Source organism: Mytilus galloprovincialis, chromosome 9, assembly GCF_965363235.1.
Source record: "Mytilus galloprovincialis chromosome 9, xbMytGall1.hap1.1, whole genome shotgun sequence".
Taxonomy (NCBI): domain Eukaryota; kingdom Metazoa; phylum Mollusca; class Bivalvia; order Mytilida; family Mytilidae; genus Mytilus; species Mytilus galloprovincialis.
The window spans coordinates 43,601,554-43,607,423 of NC_134846.1; positions in this window are offsets into that span (position 1 = coordinate 43,601,554).

A 5,870-nucleotide genomic window follows, 5' to 3' on the forward strand; every position below is an offset into this window, starting at 1 on the left:
TTACATGAAAGAATGGAATATTGGTATAGATCTGTATTTCTATTTTCATGTAAGAAAGTTGTGGCCTATTAAGAAGACCCAAAAAAAGAGTTTTTTGGTTGTATATATGCAATTTTGTAGTTTCCAGTCAATAACTTGTGTTTTAGTGTATAAATCTCTCTGAAATTATACCACAAGTTTCCATACTACAAAGGAATGGTTATTGGGGGTTATGGCTCAATTCATTTAGCAATGAGGGGCAAAAAAGGGGAAAAAACAAGGGGTTTTCTAGTTAAAGGACAATTTTTGACAATTTGAAAGCAGTGTAAGGGAGGTAATGCAATTCCAATTAAAGAATATTGTTATATATATGCTTGATTACCTCCCTTACACTGCTTGAAAATTATGTATTAAGAAATGATGATTGTTTTGAGATGATTCACTGTAAATTTCTTTTAGAAGTTACTATTAATTAATATTAATTTTAACCATGACTGTATGTTATTTTATATTTTGATATTTTATTATATATTTAAATGAGTAGTTATTGTTGCAAACTCCAGAAGAAATTTGAATTGAGACTATTTTTGGAATAAAGGAAAGGGAGAGGTGAACAAAACATTGTGTGTGTGTGTGTGTGTGTGTGTGTGTGGAAAGGGGGGGGGTTTACAATTTTGCTCATTTCAGATTTCAGAAATGAAAAAGAAAATTTCTTCAAATATTTTATTTTGAGGGGATTAATATTCAACAGCATAGTGTATTGCTCAAAAGCAAGAACATTTTTTAAGTTCATTAGACCACATTCATTCTATGTCAGAAACCTATGCTTTGTCAACTATTAAATCACAATTCAAATTCAGAGCTGTATCAAGCTCGAATGTTGTGTCCATACTTGCCCCAACTGTTCAGGGTTCGACCTCTGCGGTCGTATAAAGCTGCGCCCTGCAGAGCATCTTGTTAATATTTTTCCGTTCTTATCTTACCTGTTACGAAAGTCACAGAAAGCCAGCCATATAGTGATTGCTTTTCCAGCGACAGCGGTGGCAGTGGCAGTGGTGTTGGAATTTTGTTAGTACAAGCGAGACATATCTCTGTGTCCACAGTTATTTGTTTGTGTTTGGCAAAAGGCAAAAAGTAACGAAATGTGAGACATAAGGGTGCTATACACCCCAGGAGTTATGACATACACTATTTACATCAAGCTTTATATTTCAGAAGGAAGAAGACTATGATATTTTAAATCCTGTATACATATAAAAAAGAAGATGTGGTATGATTGCCAATGAGACAACTATTCACAAAAGACCAAAATGACACAGACATTAACAACTATAGGTCACCGTACGGCCTTCAACAATGAGCAAAGCCCATACCGCATAGTTAGCTATAATAGGCCCCGATAAGACAATGTAAAACAATTCAAACAAGAAAACTAACGGCCTTATTTATGTTAAAAAATGAACGAAAAACAAATATGTATCACATAAACAAATAACAACCACTGAATTACTGGCTCCTGAATTGGAACAGGCAAATACATAAATAATGTGGCGGGGTTAAACATGTTAGCGGGATCCCAACCCTCCCCTAACCTGGGATAGTGGTATAACAGTACAACATAAGAACGAACTATAAAAGTCAGTTGAAAAAGGCTTTACTCCTCAGATGGGCAAAAATACAAGTAGACGTGGCCGGGTACTTATACATCCCGACACAAAAAGACGCAATGAACAGATCTGAGAGTACTCGCAGTTATCTGACAACTTGTTCAAAGCCACTAACAACTTATAAAAAATCATGCATCAAAGACTAAACTATCAATCCGTACACATCCAACATCAAATGGATTTAGTGTAAAGACGTCATAAACAGCCAGAGAAAAACATGACCTTGTGCAATGCCAAGTTACAGGTATCGACAGATTATAGATCCATGAATATGTATGTGTATATAACATACTAGTAATATTTAGTTATCTTATTACATTGTTGAATAGGTAACCTTTTAGAATAAGTTTATTTAAAGGAGCGACAAGTTTACATGGATCATTTCTAAATTTCCGGGCACGGTTAACAACATTTCCGTAAAAATGAGGATGTGCTATCCCGTTTGAAATAAGTTTTCTACAGGTACAATCAAACTTCAAAACCAATCTTTATATCTATGGAAAAATTTAGTAAAGGTTTTTAGTAATTTATGGTTACGATATCCCTGGTTTAATAATTTACCAGTAATACATAGGTTGCGTTCGTTAAACGTCACAACAGACACGGGCATAGCGAATAAGTTGTGAAATATAAACACCATAAGATGGTGCCAAAGGAACATCACTATTTAAAAATGGAAAATTAACAATAGGGAACGAAAAATCGTCTCTTTTGTCGTAAATTTTAGTGTGGAGTTTCCCGTTTAAAACCGAAACATCTAAATCCAGGAACGGACAGTCATTACCGAATAAATTTGATTTATTTAAAGTAAGTTCCTTGGGGTAAATTTCGGCAGTATATTGAGAAAATTCTTGATTATTTAACGAAAAAATATCATCAAGATAATGGTAAGTGTTGTTGAATTTATCAATTAAATGCAATTTCGACGGATCTTTACTGAGGTTAGTCATAAACTGTGATTCGTAACAGTACAAAACACAAGTCTGGTATTAAAGGGGCACAACCTGTCGATAAACTTTGTTGCCGAAACGTGCATAAATATTATCAAGGAGAAAATTAACAGCTTTAATCATCTCATCACAACTCCAGTAAGTATATCTAGCATATTTACCTTTCTCATTTGAGAAGAAGGCTTTAAATGAGTTGCAGCAAATATATCTACATTCAGCTTTACCAAACGACCTTTTAATTAAATAAGAAAACTTTTGTTTAATAAGATAATGTGGAAGTGTAGTGTAAAGAGTAGAAAAATCAAAACTATTAACAGAAACAAAAGGACCCTTAAAAGCACGTAATTTATCTAAAACATCAAAAGATTTTTTTACACTCCAAAAATGGTTTATACCACTATGTTCATATATTTTATTACAATAGTTTATGATAAGCTCTTTAATAGTAGTTAATGAACTAGTTAAGAGCACTGAAAGATTAGTTGTAGAACACTTACTAGAGGCCGAGATGAAACGATATTTAAATGTTTTTTTTGTGTAGTTTAGGGAGCCAATACATAGTAGGGACCTTCAAATGTTCAGAAGAAGCCTTAAGCTTTGATGTGGTTGTGATATGCTTGTTTACTATATGACTCTCCGTGGAGCGGATGGATATGAATGTAGATGAATTTAAAATTTCATTCTTAAGAACGTCCGTGTAGTATTTACGGCATACCACCCCCACATTGTTGGCTGCTTTGTCGGCCGGTACAAACACAAACCACTTTGAAAGTATTTGAAGTTTATTTCTTATTCTGGAAATAGGTGTATTATGTACTCTATTATTTACTTCTAAATTATTTTCAAAATGTGATATTCACTTATCTACCACATTCATACATTTATTTAAATAAGAATCAAGAGATTTTTTATCAGATTTTTCCCGTTTACACCATTTTTTACAAAATGAGGAAAGAGCATCTTTGGTGACTTGACGACACTCTTTCTAATATATTTTAGATGGAGGACGATATTTTGGTCCTTTTTTCAAAAAGTTTTTAACCTCTCTGTCCTGGACGATATTGAGGTCCCCTGTAATAACATGGCCATAGGGAACATATCTAAACTTCGACGATTCAGAGTTTCAAGTTGAGGGAGTATTACTATCTATATTCACGTCTGATGTAACTGACGTATAATTAAAAATTAAACTTCTGCTGTTTTTTTTTGTATGTGTATGAAATTATAGGTGGTTCTATATTATCAAAATAGGGACGTATAACGTTTTGAACGGTAGAGTAATTAAATATACTAGATAAGTTGATAAAATCAATACCTCTGCTGATATATTTAATTTTCAAAAAAATGACGTTTATGATCTTCAGGTTTGTCGATACGAGGGAACAACCTATGGTGGCAAAAAGCTGTAATTACATGAGAATATTCATACAGTGGGCAGAAGAATGAGATGGTGTCACACTCTTTTAAAATATCGTGTAATTTACTAATGGTATTTGGCCCAGTTTACATAATAATTGATGCCTACCATTATTTTTAAATATAGATAGGCGATTATCAAGTGTATAATTTATACGATGTTTAACGCGTTGATTTCCATTGATACGTTTCCCATGAGACCTATTATTTCGTTGTTTTTTTTTATCAATAATATACATGATAATATCAATAGAGGAAGTAGTAGATATGTTCCTTTGTCCAAGTATATTGTCATTTAGACCCAGGGGATAAGCTGTTTGAAGGCGTTTAATCCAAGACAGTTCGATAATTTTACGGGAATCTTCAAATTGTTTGTGCGACTGCCCTTGTTGTTTTTGGACCGTTTCGAGCGGTTGAAATCTAATAAATTTAATATTGTGGTTGTGTTTACCTTAATGTTGATAAATTATGCTTTTGAATTTCTTAGGTTTTACAGTTTATATAAGTGCCTATAAATGTTCTAAAGTTTCTGTCTGCCATATGTGCATTGTCCTCGACCTCGTTATCATTACTAGAACACACCCGCGAAATCGCGGGCATTCAGAGCGGAGTTAAAAGTATGTAAAGTGTTGTTATAAGTTTTATACCTCCTCCTTCATTTCCAAAATTCCCAATTTTTGGTTTTCTATCAATTTCAATATGAACATACATTTAGTATGTTATGAACATTTAAGTAAGGAGCCTGTAGTTCAGTGGTTGACGTTTGTTTGTGTGTTACATATTTGTTTTTCGTTCCTTTTTTGTACATAAATAAGGCCGCTAGTTTTCTCGTTTGAATTTTTTTACATCGTCATTTCGGGGCCCTTTAAAGCTGAGTATGCGGTATGGGCTTTGCTCGTTGTTGAAGGCCGTACGGTGACCTATAGTCGTAAATTTCTGTGTCATTTTGGTCTCTTGTGGAGAGTTGTATCATCATGGCAATCATACCACATCTTTTTTTTTGTAATCAATGTAAAATATTTAATGAATGGAGAATTTCAGAAAAGGTATCAAAAGTTCACATGAATAATTTTAGCGCTTATCTGTATATTACTATATAAATAAAGTGTATTTACTTTCAATTCTTAGTTTAGTAATCGATCCATGGTGGTCAATTGACATAGTATACAGACCCTCTCCATTTAATAAACTCTGAACAGAATTAAAATACACTTTATTCGTACTATTTGTTTGTACAAAGTATACAGAAAAACGCAAACCGGAAGTATAATCTGACTTAAAATTTCGTCCAATGACGGGACAATATCCGGATGCCTTTTTTCTCGTTTTTTCTCCCAAAATAACTCAATCTGAATAATCATATGAATGGATGACAAATGCGACTATGCACTGTACATATAGGACACAGAGTCGTGTTGATTAATTTATTGTGGAAAGAAGAGAAGCGACACCAAAAATGAGGTCTTCTCGTTTAATAGTATAGATTAATCAAATGCATAAACAAGTATTTTTTTCATATGAGTTTTATAAGTATATGGAATGGGATCCTTGCAAGGCCTACATGTCTGTCAGACAGTGTTTAACTGATTTGGACCACATGTCACGAACCAGTAATCAAGACAACATATAAAAAAGATGTGGTATGATTGTCAATAAAACAACTCTCCAAAAGAGACCAAAATGACACAGAAATTAACAACTACAGGTCAACGTAGGGTATTCAACAATGAGCAAGGCCTATAACGAATAGTCAGCTATAAATATGAATGTAAAGAACAGATAAGATACTCAATAGATGAACTACATGTAGAAAAGGATTTAGGGGGATTTTGTTCATTATTTAGGGAATCACTTGATT